Raw genomic sequence first — 14,359 nt, forward strand, 5'->3', positions numbered from 1 at the left:
TGAGAGTACAGTTAATTCATATTAGGGGCCATGCCAAATTTGCTAGTGTTGATGAACATCTAGTTCACCTTTTTCTGAATTGAAGTTTGCGAAATTCACTTTGCCGGATGGTGTAACTCTATTGAGTAGTTTTTACTATGTCAGAGAGTTTGATTGTTAACCTAATGTCTCTATTGTTTATTACATCTTATTTAAAGTGCCCGTGACTATTGCATCGGCTAAAAGAAAATTTTCTATGTTAAATTATTGAGGAGGTCAACAATGACCCATGACTTTAAATGGTTTGGCAACAATTAATGTGTATCGAGAAGAAATTATTGGAAGAATTGACATCAACCACATTATAAGTGAATTTGCATCTGGCAATGATAAAAAAGTAAAGGTAATATGTATAATTACTTGATACGTATACCCTTTTTGCATACATTTAAGTGCTTGTTGGTAACATTTCATATATACATATATTCATTATTATTATTATTTGTGTTTATACTAAGGGCCCCGAGGTTTAGTTTCGCCCCGGGCCCCCAAAATCTCAGGAACGGCCCTGCATACAAGGTTGTCGCCGAAGAAGTCAAGCAGCGTCGATATCGCAGCTGGCTTCATCGGGTTCCGACGATGTCGCCGTTCTCATCACTTCAGCCTCCACAGGAGGTGCTGATGCTCTTGAGCTGCGATCATGAGTCCGCCACTTGCGCTTGAACCACGCCAGTACGAGCTCATCGCTCCGGCAGCCCGAGGGATCAGTGGCGACGTGGGTTGTAGGCGCAGCCGCTCGTGCCTACAAGCTATTTTGTGTTGATTTGTGCATGCACTGACTGCAGCTGCGTCGGGATGGCGGAGGACTTGAGCCGGTGCACTGCATATAGAATTACCAATACGCCCTAAAGCGACAATTTGTTTGATCCACATCAACTGTTGGATCAGCTAAATACTACCCATTATATTGGGCAGTATGATGTACCGTAGAAATTATTATTGGATAAATACCACTTCAATTCTGGTGATTTCAAAAATGCAGCTGTAATTTGCAAACTCTGAAAAATGCTTTTGTCCGAATATTTAGTCTTAATAGCCGAGGTAACCCCGGGAGACGGTAAGGGCCTATGGTCAAACAACTAACTCTTGATGCAGGTTGAGCACCGGTCAAGACGAATGATAGATGATTCTTTTTTCATCTTAGATGGGTGATTCTTTTTTTCTTTTGACATGGACACGTTATTTAGCTAGACGTGATGATTCCCTTTTTTGAACTTGGATGATTTGGGGCGAATCTAGGTACAGACCTGTGGGGGCGAATGCCCCCACTCGTTTTTTCGGCCCTTTTAGACCAGGCCCAGACTTTACAGCTTTGCCCCCGCTCAGCCCAGTGAATTTGCGCCCACTCCTCTTTTTCTCTGTTATAAAAACGCATGCTCATCAGCCCATCTGCATAGCTTAGCCCAGCAGCCCATTAAAGAGAATACGAGGAGCCTGCCGCTTCCCCGTTTCCACATCACGTCACGTACACACACACGTTCGCATCTCAAACTCCTCTACGCTGAAGCCGCCTCTGCACGATCTGTTGCCTGCTGGACGCGCCGAAGCCGCCGAAGCCTGCAGGTTGCGGTGTACGCTGCAGCACCTACACGACGCCCCTCCGGCGGCTAGCCTAGATCAACTGGTTCACGCAGCACGTCGGCCGCCGTCCGGCTCGCCGTCCCCATGAAAAAAGTTGTGCGTAGTGCGCCTGATCAATCAAGGTAAGCCCTAGGTTCAGTTCTCTCCTTTTTCTTCTTCTCTAATTTCCAGATTGTTACTCTATTCTGATCTCCCATGTTAAAAGGGCATCAAATCATATCAAATATCTATTCTGATCTCCATGTTAAAAGGGTAGTGAATAGTATTCCTAATGAGGTGATAGTTAAACGCGTTCATGTGAAAAATCGATGTGGATGAAACGAAAGGAGGTACTGTCGTGAAGCTTAATTTTTGATCTATAAAATAAATGGTTTCATTCTCACTGTATTTAAACATGTTTCTTTTTCAGGCAGCTTGAAGGCTAGAAATCAGGGGCGTATCAACAAAAATGAATGACATATTGATATTTCTCAAGTTAGTTATTGTGCCTTAAGTAGTTAGTTTACTTTTACTTTGGCAATGAACTTGTCATAAATTATGTGTGTGATGACATTATCTTATAAGAAAAATATATGACTTAGCTTCTTACACGCTATACGTATGCTTGTGTGGTTGGTTTTTAAGAAATGATCTAGCCATTAGTTCGTATACACGTCTCTGGGAAAGAAATTAGTATAGATGTTTGCCCCCTCTCGTATTTCATCCTGACTCCGCCCCTGGATGATTATTGTTTTCTTTTGACCTGGACACATGATTTTGTTTAGCTAGACGTGTGGAATTTTTTTGGGGCATCAGCTTTACTTAATGGCAATGGTGGGTAATTTAGAGAAGATGGTATGGGTGGTAATTTCTTCAGCTGTAAAGTTGATCTAACGGTTGTGGTTTTTTAAACTATAAAACTAAATAATTTTGTCAGCTTTTCTTTTTATTTATCATTTTTCTAGTTTTTTTAACATCACTACAGACACAAACGCTCATATACACGCGCATACACTCACCCATATGAACGCACACACGCACACCCTACTCCTATGAGCACCTCTGAAAGACTGAGCCGGCATATCATCTTCAGATTTACGAAGTCACCATAAGCGCCTCATCATCGACGGGAACGTCTCCTCCCACTGAATGCGCATCGTCGGAAATCCTGAAATAATCCAGGAATAAATGCGAGCACTAGGATTTAAACCCTGGTGGACTGGAAATACCACAGTCCCTCTAACCATCCAACCATAAGTTGGTTCGCTATCATTTTTCTAGTTAACCCGTCAAGTCTTATATGCTTATATGTAAACCTAGCCATGATACTCATTAATTTGCTCCGGGCCTGGCCGGCCGGAAAGACAGTGCAACACATGTACGTATGCAGCGGATAGATGAATGCATGAACCTTGTCAATAGGGTTGCAATAGAAATTGTAATACAATGGCGGCGGCACAATATTTTTCCTCTGATGATGGATGATTCTTTTTTCATCCTTGACAGGTGATTCTTTTGTTTTGACGTGGACACGTTCTTTCTTTTAGCTAGATAGACGTGAGGATTCCTTTTTCTTTAACCTGGACAGGTGATTTTTTTTTTTACCTGGACACGTGATTTTGTTTAGCTAGGTGTGTTGATAATTATTGAGGGCATAAGTTTTACGTAACGGCAATGGTGGGTAATTTACAGAGGGTGGCATTGGTGGTAATTTCTTTAGTTATAAAGTGGATCTAATGGTTGTGGGTTTTTTAAGTATAAAATTAAAGAACTGATGTTTCTAATTTTTATGAGATTTTCTTGTCTATTTATCTATTTTCTAGTTAACCCATCAACTCATATATGCTTATATGTAAACCTAGCCACGCTGCTCATTGATTAACCAAGTTGTCAGCTTGGTAAGCTATCAACAAAAATATTGCAATCACTGATTGATTCGCTCCAGGCCCGGCCGCCTGGAAAGACAACGCAACACATGTACGTATGCAGCTGACAGATGTATGCATGAACCTTGTCACCAAGACCGGCGTACAACTCATAATACATGATGGTGGCACGGTTTTTTTTTCCTCTTAGCATTAATAATTGTTTTCATAACTTGGACGGATGATTCTTTTTTCTTTTGACATGGACACGCTAGGTGATGATTCCTTTTTTATAACCTGGACGGGTGATTCTTTTTTTCTTTTGACCTAGACAGGTGATTTTGTTTAGCTAGCCGTGTGGAAAATTATTTAGGGCATAAGTTCTACCTAGTGGCAGTGATGGGTAATTTTGAGAGGATGGTACTGGTGGTAATTTCTTCAGCTGTAAAGTAGATCTAGCGGTTGTGGTATTTTGAAGTATAAAACTAATGGACAGATGTTCCTAATTTTTCTAATATTTTCTTGTCTATTTATCTCTTTTGTCAAATCACTTCATGTAAGTTCACCGGAAAATAATTAGCGATTCCGACGAGAGTTAACCAGAGACGGGTGCAATCCGGCAGCAGGGGTGGAGGTGAACTAAACCCTAGCTTCGCAAAGCAATAATAAAGGAAAGAGAAGATAAGATAAGGCATGAGGAGAACTGATTTTTTTTAAAACAGTACAAACATAGCGTCGGAAATTCTGAAATAAATCTAGAATAAATATGAGCATCAGGACTTAACCTTGATGGGCTGGGATACCACGGCCCCTCTAACCATCAAACTACATATTGGTTCGCAGGATAAGTGATTTGTTTGACCGGCACATATGACCATTTGTTCCCAAGTCACGCGAAGTGGGGCCCATCATTTCATATATGTTATAGATTCATAGTTTTCACAGATCCACAGAATCAAGGGCTAGTATTTTAATATATATAGATCCACCGAATCGAGGGCAAATATTTTCTTCTAATAAGTGTCATATATTTTACGCATATTGAATGGCCACAAAATCATAGTTTTAGTATATATAGATCCACCGAATCAAAGGCAAATATTTTCTAACTAATGTGATATCTTTTAGCCGATTTCACCATATTGCGCATTAACTATAATAGATCGACAGATCAGGAAGCTTATGTAGGTAGGCAAGGTTCAGAAATCATCGCCTCCAGCACATACGACCCATCAGCTTCAGAAGCAAGACAGTGGTATACATAGTGGATATATTGAAATACTCCTGGGGATGGCACCGTGGCGGTCCAGAGAAAAGTCATCATGGTATAATTTAAATACTGCTGCAACTAATTTTACTGTCTACTTATTTCATGGCAGGCAACGTAATCAAGCATTCTTGTATTTTACTGTCTTCTGCACACATTTGAAGTGCCTTAAATTTTCTTGTCAAAAAAGATGGACAATTAACTCTTGAGCGAAAAAATGGGCACTTGATTTATTTTCACAATATATCTACAATTTAGTTTCTGAGTGAAATCATTTTTTTAGTCAAATAACTATTTGTCTTTACAAAGGAAGTAAGTATGTTGAGTTATTCATAATTTTTCCGGTTAGGGTATTACATGTAGTAAGACTACAAAAAATGTGTTATGTTAGTTCTACACATGTTATGCAAAATTCTTTAGGCGACGATAGAGTTATGAAGTGATTACGATATTCCAAATTGCCCTTTCAAAATAACTTCAGAGTAGATATGTCAGTCGATTAGCGAGGATTGATACTGCACCATCATACTGTTTTGTACGTTCAAGATATATATACTATCGCCTGCCTGATCTCTGTATGCAGGGTGCCTCCCAACGAAATCAGCACTGATAATGTTCTTGTTTCGTCAGCCACCTTGGAGCTCCTGCAGTAGCATATCATTGGTCCCAGTGTCGATGATCTGTTGCCTCCTCCATCTCTATAGGAGGAAGATCACTCTACTGTCATTCTAGTCGATCATCTTGCTGCTTCCAATTGACTTTTCTATGCCCGAGTGTAGTGTACCCCATTATCTCACCATCCAGTTTAATGTAGACTCCATCATTCTGTCTCTCACAAACACAAGTGTCTTTTTTCCTAAAAACTCTCTTTGACATACTCTATCACTTCACTCTCAAACGAAAAGCAGGGTCTCCTCTCTCTTCAGTTTATCCAAGGAAGGTATTCTCTCTTGTATCACGGGATCTCTCGAGTTCTACACTTTTCTCTCTTGCTGCAAGGGTATTGCCACACCCTTTTCCCTCTCTCTTGTCGGATTGAATAGTCAGAGTAGTAGACCGGGAAAATGAAAAACATCTAGCCCCTGCAGCAATAGAGTGCATTGTTCCTTCCCTGTTAATCACCGATAAAACATGACCCACAAGCTCATATTCCATAAAACAGATCAATGGCTGGACAATGAGTTAATGGGGTACACTAGACCCGGGCATAGAAAATTCAATCTCTATGATTGGAAGCAGCCGACTGAGAGACTGGAATGACAGAGTGGTCTTTCTGCTCTGGAGCTGGTAGAGGGCAATAGAGCATCAACAGAGACACAAAATGACATGTTGCATGAACTCCAAGGTGTTTGACGAAGCGAGCACATCATTAGTGTTGAGTTCCTTGGGAGGCGCCCTGTAGATAGAGACCAGGCGAGAGATATGAGATATATCATGAACATACAAAATAGTATGATGGAGCAGCATTGATCCTCACTAAATGACTCACATATCTACGCTGAAACTAAATTGAAAGTGCAACAGAACATGAAAAAAATACATCATAGATCCTTCATAACTCTATCATCGCCAAAAGAACCTTTCGGCTGCAGTACCGAGGATGTGGTCTCTTTCCCCAATTGGGTGTTTTCCTAATGCGAAAGATTGCGCCTCTTCCAGTTCATGCTCCCACTCCATCGTATCACCATTCTCTCTACTGCTATAGTGAAGCTCTAGCAGATGTTTTATTAAGGAGGCAATTCGGCTCTAAAATTTCGGATGTACGCAAGGCTTTCATAAGGACAACTTCTCTGGGCATTGGTCTAGCTAGATCTTAGCACGACAACTTCCTGACAACACAAATGAGGAACAGCGAGTGCACCCACACATTGGATCGTTTTTGCAGGTCCGAAAACTTGGTAGTGATTTCTTTGTTTTCCCATGTTGTCTCGTATCAATGGAAGTCTTTTATTATGAATTCATAGCTTTAAAAAATGCAGCAGGTTATTCACCAGCCCGCCAATTACAAGTTTGACAAATAAGGCCATAATAAAATGAAATGGAGGAAATGAACATTTAGGAGGCCCATTCCTCAACAAAGCCCATCTGCTAAGCTATGAGAACTTATCTATAGAAGCCATCCGGCGGCGATAGCCTAGGGTTCTCCAGTCCTCCGGCGTTCCAGCCGTGAGTTATCGATCTTCTCCGCCTAGAATTCTACGATTGATCTCTGCCTCTTCTCGGGCTGATCTAGGGGGTAGCTTGTCTACCTTCCTGGCCTTGGTTGAGCGGGGGCGATCTAGGGTTCTGGGGAAAGTGTTAGACAATAGGTTGACTTTCGATTCCGATGGCGAGTTCTGGTACTGGTGGGGGCTCTGGCGAAGCGGGAGTAGATGGTACGGGAGACATGCTGGACCGCCTGACTCTGCAAGAGGACGAGCTTGATGATCTGGTATGGGATGATGAGATTGATGCAGCGGAAGCAAGACCCAAGTGGTTGGCACTATGCTGTCTTCTGACGAATAAATCCTTTAGCCAGAGTGCTCTGATTGGGGACATGAAGGCCGCTTGGAACCCGGCACAGCCGGTGGTATGGAGACGCATAAACCGTAATCTCTTTTCGATCCAGTTTAATTGCCTTGGTGATTGTAACAAGGCTATGCATAAGGGACCATGGGACTTCAAGGGCTATGCATTGGTAATGGCTGAATATGATGGATTCTCGAAACCGGAAAAGGTTAAATTGGACAAGTTAGAAACCTGGGCTCAGATCCATAGGCTTCCGGATGGGGTCTTTAACAGCAAGAGCTTTCTTCAAAATCTGGCTAGCCGGATAGGTGAGGTCCAAGAAGTGCAAGTCACCCTCCCCAATGGCTTTGTGGGAGAGTTTGTCAGGGTCCGGGTTAAGTTGGATGTTAGCAAAAAACTTACTAGAGTGGTTCAGTTTACAAAGGCTGGGGTAACGGAAAAGTACAGAGTCAAGTTTGAGAAGCTCCTACTTTCTGCTATGCATGTGGGCTAATGGGGCATTGGTATGAAGAGTGTGGAACTGGTGAGCATGACGTTTCAAAGTTTGAATGGGGCCCGTTCATCTTGGCTGGAAGGGCCAATCTTGGTGGAGGCCGAGAGCGAGCTAACAGAGCAGGTCGTGGGGGCTCTGTGGAGAACGACCTGGGTGGTCGAGGACGTGGCCGTGGGAACAGAGGTGGTTGGTCTGGAGCAGGCAGCCATCCGCATACAGGTTTTCCTGGCAGTGATGGGGGAGACAAATCAACTGGAGAGGAGGATCAGCTTTCTGATCCTAAGAATGCAACTATGGGAGAGAATAATCACAGAGCTCTAGGGAACAGCTTGGGAAGGGGATCAGGGACTGAATATGACAAACATATTAGCTGGCGCTACAATGCGTTAGCAACTAAGGAGGGGGGAGCAACGTTGCTGAAGCTCCGTTTACGGAAGATTCCCTTACTCTAGGGAAAATGTTGGCTAATGATTCAGTTGCAGTTTCTGACACAGCAAATGTTCGACCCCCTGTACAGTTAGATCAAGGGGATCCAAGTTTGGCAATAGTTCCGGTGGGTAACACGACAGATAAAGTCACTCAGCTTGAAAACAGTGTGGTCCTCTCGGGAGATGGTGGAACACCACATAAGAATGCAAACAGAAAGAAGCTGAAAGGAGAGGATGGAGTGGCGGTGGAAGTGAAAACTACAAAGGGATCGGTGGCCTCCATGGGTGAGGACCGCCGGGCACAATGAGTATCCTATGTTGGAACTGTCGTGGTGTGGGTAATCCCACAACAGTTCACGAGCTTCGCGTTCTTGCGAGGAAATTTAACCCGACAGTACTTTGTATAGTTGAAACACCAATTGATAGAGTACGTGTCGAGAATTTGAAAGGGGAATTAGGGTACAATAAAAGCTATGCTGTTAGTAGTGATGGTACAAGTGGTGGATTAGGGATTTTCTGGAATGATGAAATAAATTTGCAAGTTTCTGGCTATTCTCGATACCATATAGATGCTATGATTCATAATGCAGGCACAATACCTTGGAGGATGACATGTATTTATGGTGAAGCTCAGGTGCAAGATAGATATAAAACATTCGATACTTTGAGAGGGTTGGCAGGACAATCCGATGACCCGTGGATGCTCATAGGAGATTTCAATGAGGTCTTGCACTCAAGTGAACATGATGGTATTAATCACAGAAGTCAGAGTCAGATCAACTTATTCAGATCGGCAGTGGATGATTGTGCTTTGATGGAATTGGGATTCACGGGGTTAGAGTGGACCTTTGAGAAAAGAGTGGTCGGGGGCTCATTTACACGGTGCGGCTGGACCGTGCGCTTGCATGTGCTGCATGGCGAGGCGCGTTCCCCGAGGCAGACCTACAGCATCTAACAGCAGCAGCCTCGGATCACCAGCCGATCCTTTTGCGCCTGCATCCAGCATTGGAGGAACCAGTCCGAAGAGAGTTCAGGTATGAGTGTATGTGGGAGTCACATCCTAATATGCATGCTACAGTGGCTGGTGCTTGGGGACCGCCAACGGGCGAGTCAGTGGCGGACATGGCAGCGAAGCTGCATGCTTTGGCTGGATCTTTAAGCGCATGGGATAACAATACATTTGGCAGTGTAAGAAGTGGAATAAGAAATCTAAACCGTGAGCTGGAGTACTTGAGAGGTATTCCTGGGAGGACGGGGCCATCTGAAAGAGAGTCAGATATTAAACGTGATCTGTTGGAGCTGTACAAAAGAGAGGAACTAATGTGGAAGCAAAGGGCTAGGCTTGAGTGGCTCCGAGCCGGGGACAAAAATACGCGATATTTCCACATGAGGGCGAATATGAGGAGGGCAAAGAATAAAATCAAAGCTCTCCTTCGAAGCGACGGCACCCAAACAGAGGATGTAGAAGAAATGAAGGTGATGACCAATTCTTTTTATAATAATCTGTACACAACCGAAGGAACGGAGGACATGCAGGCTATTCTCAATAATGCACCACGCAAAGTCACTAATCAAATGAATGATTCTCTGAATGCTCCCTACACTGCCGAGGAGGTAAAGAAGGCTCTCTTCCAGATGGCTCCTCAGAAGGCACCAGGGCCGGATGGCTTCCCGGCCCAGTTCTTTCAGAAACATTGGGACATTTGTGGAGAGGAAGTAACAAAGATAGTATTGAGAATTGTGGAAGGGGTGGAGAGTGCTCAGGAAATCAATAAAACCATCCTTGTTTTAATCCCCAAGGTAAAGAATCCGTTGCTACTATCTCAGTTTTGCCCTATTAGCTTGTGCAATGTCCTTTACAAGATTAGTTCAAAAGTTGTAGCAAGTTGTCTGAAGGTGGTGCTACCGGATATTATTTCAGAAGAGCAGTCTGCCTTTGTCCCCGGTCGCTTGATAACTGATAACATTATTGCCGCTTATGAATGTCTACATTTTATGAAGAGGAACAAGGCTCAGAAGCACAGACATTGCGCACTAAAAGTTGATATGATGAAAGCGTATGACAGGGTGGAGTGGAATTATCTGAGAGCAATAATGTTGAAGTTGGGGTTTTCACAGAGATGGGTTGATATTGTTATGGGAATGGTTACTTCGGTTTCCTTCTCAGTTCTTTTTAAAGGGCAAAAACTTGATGTTTTTAATCCTTCATGTGGTATCCGTCAGGGAGATCCAATCTCACCGTACCTTTTTTTGCTGGCAGCAGAGGGCCTTTCGTGCCTTTTAAAATCCAGAGTTCAGTCATCCAATCTTGCAGGAATACAAGTGGCTCCATCGGCTCCACCGGTTAACCATTTGTTGTTTGATGACAGCATGCTGTTTTTTTAAAGCAAATAGTGAGGGGGCTGAAGAAGTGTCTCTCTTGTTGGAAACCTATGCTAAAGCGTCAGGACAGAGAATTAACAGAGATAAGTCTCCCTTGTTTTTCAGCAAGGGCTGTCCAGAGGGAGTAAGAGCTACCATAAAAAATATTCTCAATGTCCCCAATGAACAGTTGAATGAGAAATACCTAGGTATGCCATCTGATGTGGGTGTTTCAAAAAATGGTGCATTTAAATATCTGAAGGATAGATTATGGAGTAAGATACAAGGATGGATGGAAAAACTTTTATCATCAGCTGGGAAAGAGGTCCTTATTAAATCAGTAGCTCAAGCTATTCCGGTCTACTCAATGTCCTGCTTCAAACTCCCAAGAGGATTATGCAAGAGCTTGACCTCTATGATTAATGCATTTTGGTGGGGCAGCAAGAGGGGTCAAAGAAAGCCGTACTGGGTATCTTGGGATGTTATGAGCATGCCCAAGTACATGGGAGGCTTAGGCTTTAGAGATTTTGAAATTTTCAATTTGGCACTGTTAGCCCGACAGGCGTGGAGAGTTCTTCAATGCCCAGAATCTTTAAGTGCATGAATTCTACAAGCAGTCTATTTCCCCGGGGGGGGGGGGGGGGGGGTGACTTGCTGTCCGCGGAACTTGGTAATCATCCTTCCCAGATCTAGTGGTCTCTTCTGGAGGGACGTGATACTTTGCGTCAGGGCCTTATTCGGAGAGTGGGAAATGGTGAAACGACAGAAATCTGGAATATGAATTGGATACCGAGGAAAGAAAATATGAGACCAATTGTTTCGCTGGTCAATCAACCACCACACTTGGTATATGAATTAATGGATCAAGGGAATGCTAGATGGAATTCAGAATTGATACAACAAGTCTTCCTGCCATATGATGCTAGTGCCATCTTGCAAATTCCAGTTTGTACTCGGAACATTGTAGATTTCTGGTCGTGGGCTTTTGAGAAAAATGGAATTTTTTCAGTCCGTTCAGCTTATAGGATGATCACGGAAACAAAGAAGAGGAGGGAAGATTGGCTGGAAGAGCGTCCGGGCGGCTCTGACACAAGTAACAAATCAACATCATGGACCTCTCTATGGAATACAATGGTGCCAGCAAAAATCAAAGTTTTCCTGTGGAGACTGTCCAAGAATTCTATACCAACAGAAGATGTTCGAAAGAATAGAAATATGTCACACACGGATGAGTGTTTTGCTTGTGGAGCTACTGATTCTTGGCGGCATAGTTTACTGGAATGCACCTCGGCTCGATGCGTTTGGGCGCTTGTTGATCCTAATTTATTGGAGCATATGCTAGAAACAAGGGAACCATCAGCGGAAAGTTGGCTATTTTCTATGATGGATGTCCTCAGACATGAGGAATTCACTCGGCTGGTAGTAACATTATGGGCCATCTGGTACGCACGGCGAAAACTGATACATGAGTCTATCAGTCAGAACCCGTATGAGACACATGCTTTCGTCATGAGATTTATCTCTGAACTTGATCAGCTAAAGGATCCTTCGGTCACAGAAGCTAGAACGGCTATCCCGGGCCAGCCAAGGCGAAAGTGGATTGCACCACAGGAAGGTCATGTCAAGATCAATGTGGATACCCCGCAAAAAAAAAGATCAATGTGGATGCTGGGGTGTCAGTTCACCATAATATGGGATCAGCTGCTGCGGTCTGTAGAACGAGGGAAGGAACCTATCTTGGAAGCTCACTGCTGGCAGTTCATGGTCTACTTAATCCGGAGATGCTGGAAGCAATTGCTTGCCGGGAAGCGATCGCCCTAGCCCAAGATATGGGGGTGCAGAATATTCAGTTTGCTTCAGATTGTCAGCAAATCGTCAACCACATCCATCTTGGACCTGGAGGAGAGGATGGAGGCATCATCAAAGAGATTTTAGAGAGTTCTGGACTGTTTCAGTCTTGTAATTTTTCTTTCGAATACAGAACTTTCAATATGGAAGCTCATAGGCTTGCTAGGTTTGAGGTCTCTCTTACTCAAGGGAGACACATATGGCTAGGTCTTCCTCATGATCCTGTTGCCATTCCTGTAAATATTTTAGTTAATCAATAAATCCTAGCAGGTTTCGCTCAAAAAAAAAATCTATAGAAGCCATCCTTCGTCAGTCATTCACCAAATCCCCAATTCCCCAATCCATGGCGCCGCCGCCAACCTCGCGCCCAGCACCACCGCCGGAGCCGCCGTTCCTTTGAACCCCACACGATCTCCTTGAGGAAATCTTCCTCCGCCTCCCCACTGCCGCGGACCTAGCCCGCGCCTGCACCGCATGCGCCACCTTTTGCGGCGTCATCACGGGCTACGCATTCCTCCGTCTTTACCGCACCCTCCACCCGCCGCCTCTCATCGGCTTTCTCCACGACCCGTTCAGTCCGGCGCAGCCGCCGCACCCTTCCGCCGTCGCCGCCCGCGCCTTCGCCGACTTCAGTTTCTCTTGCTCCTCCTTCCTCCCCGCCACCGCCGGCCGTAACTGGAGTAGAATCAACTTTTTCAACGGACGCGCCCTCCTTGCCGGCGCCCCGGTCGAAGAAGAAAGCGGTAGCAACATCCTGCTGGGTTCCGATGTGTGCGACTACATGTACCGCAAATTTCTGGTCAGAGACCTTGCCGTGTGCGACCCCGTGCATCGCCGCTACGTCCTGCTGCCCGCCGTCCCCGACGACCTGAAGGCGCTGGTCCGCAGACCGGACCTTTTTGGTCTAGAGACTTTCCTTGCTCCCGGCGACGATGAGGAGGACCCTCTATCATTCAGAGTGATGTGCTTGGCGCAATGCAGAATGCATCTGCTGCTTATTGTCTTCTCCTCTTTGAACGGACAATGGCGTGTTCTTACAAACGACCAATGGAGTTCTCGGGCTACACTTGCTTCCTTTGAAAACTCTGAGCCTGGGCTTTCGGATCGACAGTTCGTCCACGGATGTTTCTGCTGGCAATTGCATTTCCTGGACAAGTTGCTTCTGCTCGACACGCACACCATGGAGTTCTCTGATGTCGACCTCCCGCCTGACCATCGAGGGATGGGTCGATCTGTCATTGTCGAGGCATCGGAGGGAAAGCTTGGCATGCTCACTAAATGGTATGATCAGGACACTGAAAATGACCCACTCTGGCTCACGTATTCTGTTCTACGAAATAATCAATGGCACTGGGAGAAGGACATCCCGATGCCGGTAAAGCGTGCAATTCTGGTTGGTGTAGCTGGGGGATACTTGCTTTTAGACGTGTTGTACACCACGCCTTCACAAGAGGATCTGAAGTTTGGATACTTCTCGGTGAACTTGAAGACATTGCAAGTCGAGTTGTTCGCTAGGCTTAGCAAAGCGATCTCAGCTGGTCATCTATATGCTGGTTTCCCACCATCCCTGTCTCCACCAACTATCTGAGTTGCTCAAGTTGCTCAGCCTTCAGCGTACTCTTATTTAATCTGGTTACAGTCTGGCACAGCAAAGCAATATGTTGCAGTGATTTGCTTGATGTTAACAAGCTTTGGTAGTATGCTTATTTTCATACAAGCAGTGCTGGTTATGGATACAGCTAATTGATATTGTGCGCATCATTTGCACTATATTCTGCCCTGCCTGCAGTTTTATAGTTAATAAGTGTTATGTAACGTTCGCACATTTTGGGATAATGTATTGTCTAATTTAAGTGAAACTGGAAGCTTACTGAATTCTGGAAAGCAATTCTCATCTAGTGAACATGCATATGAGCATCTTATGACTGCAGGAGTAATAAAAGGAGACCACTTTAGTGTCATTGTTCCAGTAAATCCAGAGTTGGCCTTG

General features: G+C 44.3%; 1 pseudogene; it reads left to right on the plus strand.

Annotated features, from left to right (window-relative positions):
• Positions 1-12,712: 12,712 nt before the first annotated feature.
• LOC125518215 (uncharacterized) lies at positions 12,713-13,957 on the plus strand (annotated as a pseudogene).
• Positions 13,958-14,359: the final 402 nt, after the last annotated feature.

Source organism: Triticum urartu, chromosome 7A (assembly GCF_056163025.1).
Source record: "Triticum urartu cultivar PI428250 chromosome 7A, HENAU_Tu73, whole genome shotgun sequence".
Lineage (NCBI taxonomy): Eukaryota > Viridiplantae > Streptophyta > Magnoliopsida > Poales > Poaceae > Triticum > Triticum urartu.